The sequence below is a fragment of the Myxocyprinus asiaticus genome, chromosome 19 (genome assembly GCF_019703515.2).
Source record: "Myxocyprinus asiaticus isolate MX2 ecotype Aquarium Trade chromosome 19, UBuf_Myxa_2, whole genome shotgun sequence".
Lineage (NCBI taxonomy): Eukaryota > Metazoa > Chordata > Actinopteri > Cypriniformes > Catostomidae > Myxocyprinus > Myxocyprinus asiaticus.
In genome coordinates, this window is record NC_059362.1 from 48,342,425 (window position 1) to 48,353,467 (window position 11,043).

Sequence of the window (11,043 nt, forward strand, 5' to 3'; positions counted from 1 at the left end):
TTATGCACATTGCAATGAATACACAACCTGTGGAGGCTAGTTCTTTCGATTGATGTAAAACAAATTCAAAGAAATTTTGTTGCCGGGTTACATGTAATAGAGAGTTTTTTCTTTCTTTTTAGAACTCTTTAAATAAATCTAGAGAAGCACATGAAATGGATTTTATAGCATACAGCTCCCATTTATTCCTATGAGAAGTACTGCAGAGCTTGTCCAGCATGCAACAGAAACCAAGGGGGGCGGAGCTTCGTGAAGGGTCAATTAGTCAACTTCCCACTTAGACTTTGGGAAACGTTCAATGGTACTTGCAATGGAAAATGCATTTCTATCTTTATACTGTGGAATATTTGGAAAAAATTTTGTTTTACTTTCTAAAGGTCTTTTCACACCAAACGCGAATCATCACACTGATTAACATTTTGAATCGAAACAACGGATTCCTAACAAGCCAATCACACCTGGAGCGAACATTTGCGTTGCAACAAAATGAAGCTTTTTTTTTTTTAAATGGTGTGTTGATTTTTTTTTTTACTTTGCCCAGCAATGAAACAGCACTATCACATTCCATCATAATACACAGATCTGAAATGTAGGTGGCGCTCTAACACATTTTAGCCCTCACAGATGTGCTCGTCCATAGACATTCAGTCTAATTTTCAGTTCATGCACCACCTTCATTATTTCATTGAATACATATAAGTGTCATTAGAAAGCTGAGATACTCCCCTTTATGATGATGTATAACATTTCATCATCAATAGTCAATAACATATTATTCCGGTGATTTGTTTTGCATGCTTTTCCTGCGGGACCGCATATTTTGTTCTGAACATCTAATATATAACATTGGATTATTCACACAAGCAAGCTCACAGACATTTTTTAGAGATCTTCCTAAGGTAGAGGCACATATCAAGTTTTTGGCTATTTAGGGCTTACAGTAGCAGTTATTGGAGCATATAAGATACGTTTATATTTGATATCTTACAAAAATCATATTTCACTTAGTGATTCTTTTGAAAATCTTTCAAACTGTGGTATTAGTGCACATAAATAAACTGTACAGTCACATTGAGAATGAGAGCTTTCATTTGATATATGACTTGTCCATTTAATGCTATGTGAAACACTATTATATATTAATTTTTCTACCACATAACCACTAGGTGTCGCTTATTTGCGATGCTGATGTTTAAGGCTTTATCTTGTCATTTTAAGTAACATAAATGCAGAAGTGATGGTTATCTCTGAAAAGTTCAGATTCTAAACTTTCATACGATACCTCATATGCCTGACTTATATATACGGGGACTTGAGCATTTTAAGCACAAATGTTTTCGCAATATACTGTAGCGCCCCGTCGGCAGTTCCACAGAGTTTAAGAGATTAAATGCAGAAGAAAAGTGTATCCAGAAAACAAGAGTTACCTCCTTTAGTGTGATGTGATTTCATAACATATATATTGAATTAAATGTCACAGTATCATGACATAACAGAAATAAACAGAAATAGAAATACAACTTCTCTCAAGAACTGGATGAACACATTCAGATGTGAAAGTGAAACTAAACAGGCACCACATGCGACTTACAGATGCAAAAGTGAAAGTGGAGATTTATAGTATGGAAGGACTTAAATATTGTTCTGTTTCTCACCCACACCTATCATACTGTATCACTTCTGAAGACATGGATTAAACCACTGGAGTCTTATGGATTACTTTTAATCTGCCTTTATGTGCTTTTTGGAGATCTAGTCACCATTCACTTGCATTGTATGGACCTACAGAGCTGAAATATCCTTCTAAAAATCTTCATTTGTGTTCTGCAGAAGAAAGAAAGTCATACACATCTGGGATGACATGAGGGTGAGTAAATGATGAGGGAATTTTCATTTTTGGGTGGACTGTCCCTTTAAAAACTGTGTGGAAAACATGCCTTGATTATTGTTAACTAGATTATTTACTGCATTTTAATTCCTGTTTTAAGCATTTTGAATCTATTTTGGCTACAATGACTTTGGTTCAAATGATGATTCTTTTTCTTATAAGTAATTTCAAATCCAATACATAAATACATTTATTCAATATATATTGAATATTGTTAGAATTTCTCAGCTCAAGGTGCTGGTTGTTTCCCCGCCGAGGTCATTTCAGGAGAACAAATGAACATCCATGTCCGTTATATTGACCATTTCTCCTTTCAACTATTAGACAGAAAATCTTTCTTGACAAACAGATGCTGCTCCGTTCTGACACAGCACGTCTCCATAGCAACGGCGTCCGTTGTTAACAGCCCCTCGTCCAGAAGCATCGAGCCACGATGACTTACAGTGAACGTCTCACAATGGCACTTCAGCGTCCCAGTGGGATGGTGTTGTATTTATAGATCTATTCACTGCTCGATTCCCTTCTCAGAAGTCAAAACAATACGAATCTCACAAGAGCTGCAATTAATCCTCATTTGGACTCATTTACCTCGTCTGATAAACATGGACAAAAATATGAAGTGCTACACTCACACTGTGCAGTTAAACTCATATCATCTTTATTTAGTAAACAGATATGAACACAAACCACATCTATACTGTAAATCAACTTCATTGTGATGCACCTTTTCCACTTAAAAATTATTTTTACAACAATTGCACAAAATGAAACTAATTCGGATGGTTCATCAGCAATAAGTTCATTGTTAAAAACTTGATCATATTTAACTACAAATCAATGCAAAAAATATGAGATTTATAGTCAAAATTTACAGCCATTAGATTTTTATTATTGTCAGGACACGAATTTTTCTGCACATTTTACTCCCCAATTCTCAACAGTGTCACACTGTATTACAGTACAGTAAATAAAAAGATGCTGGTGATTTTTAAATTAGAATCAGTAAAAGTAAAAGGCAGTACCAAGGGAGCACTACTATAATGTATAAATACTTTACAATTTAACCCATTAAGCTCAGATGGGCCCGCTTACCTTGTTTTATATTCTCACTGTAATTTTCAGTGTGCACTTGTTTCTCCTGTCACCAAAAACATTCCTTGTGTACATGAGAACACTTGGCATTAAAGCTCAGTCTGATTCTGAAATAAAAATAATAATCTGAATATAAAATAATCGTCAAAATATTAATAACTACAGTCTTGACCAACACAAAACAGGTATCGTTTGAAAGTTTAGAAGCTCTACTTTCCAATGCATGTAGACATTATGACCAAAACTGAACAAGTGCTTTGAAATTTGCAGATAAATCAGAAGTGTTTCGTTTTGATAATTTATTACAAAATTTGCATTGTGTATTTTTTTTATTTTGTATTTTTATTTTTGCACGATTTAACAAGTATACAAAAAATGAAATAGCAAAGATAACATTTTATATACAGTTCAGGGAGAGGCAGAAAAACCCATGAGGACTTATTTAAAGTCTCCACCTAAATAATGTTACATTTCCTAATGTTAATAGGGAACACAAAATTAACATACAGAAAAAAATATGACTAAATATAACAAAATATGTATGACAACAACAATAAATAAAAATACATCAATATATAAACAAAAAAATTAGTAAATGTAATATTTACATAAATATAATATTTTTATGTTCATATTATTGTAATCAGTAAAAATATCAAACTGATCAAACATGTGTCATATGTTGTTGGAAAGATCTCAAAGAGTAGAATACAACCAGCCTATTTGTTTTACTCACAGACAAAAATATAGCGAGTAATAGCTAAGTATATGTCTCTGACAGTTATGTTGGTGTTGCTTATATGCCGCATCATTACTTAGAGGAGTCGATTATCTTTCAAATGAGTCCACACACAAGATAATCAGATGTATAGATCATTAGATAATCCACATGAAGCACAATGTTACATATGACCACCAGGAGATGGCGCCAAATACATGACACAGACTCAATGATGACTCAAATGACACAGAATGAAACTCATTCTGTGAAATCTCATTACTAAAATCATGTCTGCATGCTATGCAAACCTTTAGTCATTGTTATGTTTGCTTGTGTAATTAGTTCTTATGTACAATTATTATGTTTTATTTGTTTGGAGAGACTTTTGGACACTATGATAAATTATTTTTGTAATGCTATAACTTTTGATTGTTTTGTCGTATCAACACAAAAATGTTCTCAGATACAGTTGACATGATTGGAAACAAAACTGAAGCAGTTTTTCGGAGCCACCTTATTTACACCCAGAGATATATAATTTTTTAAATAAGAAAAATAGGGAAAAAAAGTACATTTTTGGGCTCAATTTAATTATTTTTCAGCAGTTTCTTAGGCTGAGAGTCTCAGAAGTTATCATAATCTATATCATTAAAGATTTTTAATGTTTTCTTTACAATGGTACCAAACACTTGACTCTCCTTGTTTTGTTTTTTTTTGGGGGGGGGGGGGGTTAGTTGTCGAGTTATAAGCCTTTAATTTTGGGTATGCCACTGAAACAGGAAATCTTTAAAAACACCTTCAGAGCTTAAAGGGTTAAATAATATATCATTTCTTCACACTGCGGTAATGAGCATTGGGCGGTGCGTAACGGACATGAAAATTATGTCACAATGTAAAAAAAAAAAAAGAATGTTCCTAAAAACAGGCTTTATTTTCTATACGCAAAATATCATTTCTTATTTTTTTCTTTTGATTTTGGAGTCAAACAGAACCAGGACATTTTCCTGACAGATTTTGTGAGAATGACCCATCACATGACATCATCATGGTTAATTCAAAACTGTATTTATCATCAAATCAATACAGTTATTTTGCATTTAAATCCAATTCTGTGTAAAAATGTCTGGACTTTAATGAGTCAAGATCATGTAATCAATTATATTACTGCAGGTTCATTTATCACACTGGAAAAGGAAGGTAAAGTGCATTGCATTGTGGGATACAGTATCTGATACAGTGTGCTCTGTTGTATCCTATAATGAGCAGATGTGGTAGATTCATGCATAATTCACACACTCTGCACAGCAAACACACTTCATACTGCAGAAATAGTGCGAGTAGTATGGAAGTGCGCTATTCTGAACACTGAAACAACAACAGTATCGCAGAAAAAAGCCTGCATGTGTCTCCTACATAGTGAACACTTGATTAACTCATATACAACATTTACAATTGCACATAGTTTAGATCAGTGGCTGCTAAAACTGGGTGTTGCCACGACTGGCTGGTGCCGTACAATCTCTGCTCAGTTCAGTATTTTAATAGTCACGATTTTAAAAGTATCGGCTCAGTTTGGTACCCGCGCACTGTTCAAGTGTTAGTGCATGTGGTCTATAGAGTGTTCATGTCTCGTGGTGAATGCAGCTGCACATGTGAACAGTCAAATACACTTCATGGTCAAAATGCCCCTCTTGACGTGACATTGATGTAAACACAGAGGTTAATGAAGCGAGTGGGCAACTTTTATCCTGTCAAGGGCCATTCTAGTATTTACAAAACTATTCACAGGCCATACAATTGCTTGCATTAAAACATTAAAGCTGTAGTATGTACGATTTTTTGGTTAAAAATGAACAAATTGCCATTAAACAATTAGTGTTCAAAATAATGTCCTTACCTTACCCAGATTCACAACAGTAAGCCTATAAAAATGATTTGTATTTTGAGCTGTTGGGTCAGATTTGGCGTGAAATCTCTGGTTTATGTCGTTCATCCTTGTGTCATGACATCATGTCCATAAACACAGGAAAGAAGTGCCGGCTGGAGAAACTACATTCAGTTCAGTCACACACACACAGATCAGGACTGCATGGATGTTTATCTGTTATCTGTTTGGTGAAGTTGTTTACATTTATGCTTATTTTGTTTTGGCAGATGCTTTTATTCAAGGAATACATTTTCTTTCAGTTTGTGTGTTCCCTGGGAATCAAACCCACGACCTTGGCATTGCTAGTGCCATGCTATACCAGTTGAGCTACAGGAACCCTGTTGACCTGCTTTAATGCTGGAGATATTGTCTGGTAGGGTAACTGAAGCTAATATTGCTTGTCATGTTTGTATGAATCGTACATTACTTGCGTGTTAACTGATCGTGATGTATCTATGTTATCGGGGGACGTTACTGTGACATGTTTACTAATATTTATGACTTATGAAATTAACTTCTTTTAACTGTTATATTGCATATTTAAGCATATTATTTTCATGTTTAATGAAGTATATTTTATCCCCATCATTGTTGAATCCTTGTTTTATGTTTAAGTTTACGGTGTTATTTTGTGCATTTATAAACATACTATTGTAGTATTACGGTTTACTTGCATTATCAACTGAGGCTGTACAATATAATATAACAATAATAAAGTCTTCTATTGAACTCATATCAGCCATATCACCACAGAGTATCACCTCTTAAATTGATAAGTTTAGTACAATACAAAGACTAATAGTAAATAAAACACTTGAATAATCCTATTAAATTATACTGGTAGGGATTGAGATGATTGAGTCCCCTGTTCTTTATGTAAAAGCGCTTTGAGTGCAGTGTCTGAAAAGAGATATAAGTGTAAAATTCATTCATTCAAAATATGTAAATAAGAGTGTTTTTTATCTTCATCAAAGCAACTAATACTTCAGTTTTAAATGTTTAATTGCATACAGAATATGAACATGAAAACAGCACGTTATGGCTCTGAATATTTCCAGTTATTGATCACACACAGGCGATGTTCAACTCAAATCATTCATCCGTCAGAAGAGCAGTGCAGAAACACGACTCACGTAACGTGTTTGACCACAAATTGCTTGCAATATTAACTTTCAACCACAGATGTCGCTAGAGAGCACAAAGTTACGTAGTGCAGCTTTAAAAAAACTTATTCTGATGCTTATCCAGCGGTCTGAGATCTCTGAATAACAACCACATGATATCAGAGCGATCATCTGGGTATAATGTATAATGTATAAAGTTATCTTTCCTAATTCTCGTATCAATCTCAGTCTCAAGTAACACCTTGTCCTCCTAAACAGACGCGATGCCGCGACATGCGATAAAAGGTATCTTTTCCATGTTAAACAGAGTTTTTTCAGCAATTTCTTTCATCAGCAATGTTTCATATCTATTTATTGTTTTATTTGATTAGTAGTTGTGTAATAAGTGTGATAATATACAGTCAACCGGTTATTATCATATTGACCATCTGACTGTACATCTTAACTTACATAACATTTAATGTGATGGCTGAAATTGTTTCCATTTCAAAATCTGTGTGATATCTGCTGGACATGAGGATGAGGCTACACACAACTGGTTTTCTAAGTTAGAGTCGGTAAGTCTTCAGCGGAGATTTTGAGTGTCAATTTAGATAAAAAAAACTGTTCACAGCAGTCGTTTGTTCAGAACACAGACACTATTTTCAGTGCATACGTCCTCAGAATGGGAAAAATGATCTGGGCTTACAAACACTTGTAGAATTTCATCAGACTGCTGTTATTATACCGTATCTACAGCTGTGAGTTCATCATCGCTCTGGAGCTCACGAGTTTCCAGTTTTGTGCACATCAGCTGGTTTGGCACACTAAATATGTTCAACTTTATTTATTTGTTTCAGACGTCGTTCACGCACAAAGAAACAACAATTAAAACTGGCACCTTCCATTATTTTTTGAATTGTTATTATTTTAAAGGAAAATGATGATTCTTCATTTACTCACCCTTATTCCGTCTCAAACGCGTATGACTTTCTTCTGCAGAACACAAACGAAGATATTTTGATGTAGATATGATGTCTTTATATCTATACAATGCAAGTCAATGGGGTCCAACGCTTTCAAGCTCCAAAAGGACATAAAGTCGACATAAAGGCAATCCATATGACGCACAGTTTTATTCATGTGATAAAGCTATTAATAGCTAATAACCACGCAGAAAGGATTATCAAACATTTACAGCAAGTAGTTAGATTAATTTTATTGTGTTTTTATTCATATATCGATGTTTTTAATGTTTAGTTGCACTATTTACTCTCCATTTTATTACTGGCTCTTGAATAATTACTTTAAAGGCTTGAAGCAATGTTTACTATTAACATGAAACTTTTTAAATAAAGAGAGTGTTTTCATTAGCATATTTACTTCTTTATTTTCCATGAGGGGAAAAAAACTCTATAAAAGAGTGGTGTAGTTTAATAAGGTTTGGGAAACACTGCTTCAGATGTTACATTTGCATTACAATCAATGTCTTTTACAGGAAACATCCTTTGACAAAGAGAACCATCAAAAGCAAATGTGCAGCGCATCATCGTTTATCAGCTGATGTTTGACAGGAAACAGACGGAGCTAATAAAGGATATTATGCACTAACTTTGTTCGTTTGATGACTGCGCAAATGTGGATCAAACACTGATAATTAAAGTCATTTAATTCAGTTTACTAGCAAATTTCCAGGAACAGATTACGCACAGAAAGCCTGAAAGAGATGTCTGATCCACACTAACACTGTCTGACAAATAACACACTAGTTTTATCATTTACTGAGGTGAACATTGAAGACATTCTTACCGGGCAGAAGGAGGAAGTTCAAATGCGGGCAATCTGATTGGCTGAGGACAACAGTGGATCACTTCCTGCAAAACAAGAAGACAAGCCCGCTTTCAACATGACATCACAATTAACTTTCTTAAAACATGTTTTTTAATTTATCCCCTTTTCTCCCAATTTGGAATGCCCAATTCCCACTACTTAGTAGGTCCTCGTGGTGGCGCGGTTACTCACCTCAATCCGGGTGGTGGAGGACAAGTCTCAGTTGCCTCCGCTTCTGAGACCGTCAATCCGCGCATCTTATCACGTGACTCGTTGTGCATGACACCGCGGAGACTCACAGCATGTGGAGGCTCATGCTACTCTCCACGATCCACACACAACTTACCACACACCCCATTGAGAGCGAGAACCACTAATCACGACCACGAGAAAGTTACCCCATGTGACTCTACCCTCCCTAGCAACCGGGCCAGTTTGTTTGCTTACCTGGCTGGAGTCACTCAGCTGGATTCGAACTCGCAACTCCAGGTGTGACAGTCAGCGTCAATACTCGCTGAGATACCCAGACATTTAAAACATGTTTGAGGTGTTATTGTGAGCAATTCATCAGTGCACATCTTCATAATCGTTCATCAAAATACGTATAATAACCCGCACCACCTCTGAAACTAATTTCCTTTTCAGCTGACGACATCAAGCCCTCTTATTATTCATCCAGTGGTTATATAGAGACACTTTACACCCTGCCCAACATTTACAGGTGCATCTCAATAAATTAGAATGTCATGGAAAAGTTCATTTATTTCAGTAATTCAACTCAAATTGTGAAACTCGTGTATTAAATAAATTCAATGCACACAGACTGAAGTAGTTTAAGTCTTTGGTTCTTTTAATTGTGATGATTTTGGCTCACATTTAACAAAAACCCACCAATTCACTATCTCAAAAAATTAGAATATGGTGACATGCCAATCAGCTAATCAACTCAAAACACCTGCAAAGGTTTCCTGAGCCTTCAAAATGGTCTCTCAGTTTGGTTCACTAGGCTACACAATCATGGGGAAGACTGCTGATCTGACAGTTGTCCAGAAGACAATCATTGACACCCTTCACAAGGAGGGTAAGCCACAAACATTCATTGCCAAAGAAGCTGGCTGTTCACAGAGTGCTGTATCCAAGCATGTTAACAGAAAGTTGAGTGGAAGGAAAAAGTGTGGAAGAAAAAGATGCACAACCAACCAAGAGAACCGCAGCCTTATGAGGATTGTCAAGCAAAATCGATTCAAGAATTTGGGTGAACTTTACAAGGAATGGACTGAGGCTGGGGTCAAGGCATCAAGAGCCACCACACACAGACATGTCAAGGAATTTGGCTACAGTTGTCGTATTCCTCTTGTTAAGCCACTCCTGAACCACAGACAACGTCAGAGGCGTCTTACCTGGGCTAAGGAGGAGAAGAACTGGACTGTTGCCCAGTGGTCCAAAGTCCTCTTTTCAGATGAGAGCAAGTTTTGTATTTCATTTGGAAACCAAGGTCCTAGAGTCTGGAGGAAGGGTGGAGAAGCTCATAGCCCAAGTTGCTTGAAGTCCAGTGTTAAGTTTCCACAGTCTGTGATGATTTGGGGTGCAATGTCATCTGCTGGTGTTGGTCCATTGTGTTTTTTGAAAACCAAAGTCACTGCACCCGTTTACCAAGAAATTTTAGAGCACTTCATGCTTCCTTCTGCTGACCAGCTTTTTAAAGATGCTGATTTCATTTTCCAGCAGGATTTGGCACCTGCCCACACTGCCAAAAGCACCAAAAGTTGTTTAAATGACCATGGTGTTGGTGTGCTTGACTGGCCAGCAAACTCACCACACCTGAACCCCATAGAGAATCTATGGGATATTGTCAAGAGGAAAATGAGAAACAAGAGACCAAAAAATGCAGATGAGCTGAAGGCCACTGTCAAAGAAACCTGGGCTTCCATACCACCTCAGCAGTGCCACAAACTGATCACCTCCATGCCACGCCGAATTGAGGCAGTAATTAAAGCAAAAGGAGCCCCTACCAAGTATTGAGTACATATACAGTAAATGAACATACTTTCCAGAAGGCCAACAAGTTTCACAATTTGAGTTGAATTACTGAAATAAATGAACTTTTCCACGACATTCTAATTTATTGAGATGCACCTGTATTCTCATTGAATATCCTGTTTCAATATTTCAATATTATGGAAGTCACATTATGGAATTAAAATTGATGACATTCATGTGATGTGTAAGGAAGTGTGTAATATTAATATACTGCACACTGTATAAATAATGATTGATTTTAATCAGGTTTCCTGAACACTCCCTCCATCTACCATTGGTTAGACAAGCAGATAGTCCCGCCCCAAACTCACTCCATTGGTTGAGTCAGAAGATGTCAACATTTTCTGAAAGCGTCACAGTGTCAAACTACTAACTGACTTCTGATAGTTCCTCTGAACATTAAACTGAAAATAAAACGTTTCACTCAGTCGTATTAAACGCT

At 36.1% G+C, this 11,043-nt stretch overlaps 1 protein-coding gene across 6 annotated transcripts in view; it reads right to left on the reverse strand.

Annotated features, from left to right (window-relative positions):
- LOC127409602 (1-phosphatidylinositol 4,5-bisphosphate phosphodiesterase beta-4-like) overlaps positions 1-11,043 on the reverse strand; it is a 109,736-nt gene that overhangs the window by 89,309 nt on the left and 9,384 nt on the right. For 5 of the 6 annotated variants that reach the window (XM_051644277.1, XM_051644278.1, XM_051644273.1 and 2 more), the window contains exon 3: positions 8,541-8,605. The gene's annotated coding sequence lies outside the window, so the exon portion shown is untranslated. Of the gene's footprint in view, positions 1-7,694; positions 7,728-8,540; positions 8,606-11,043 lie in introns of all 6 variants that reach the window. The other variant, XM_051644276.1, reaches the window with a different exon arrangement.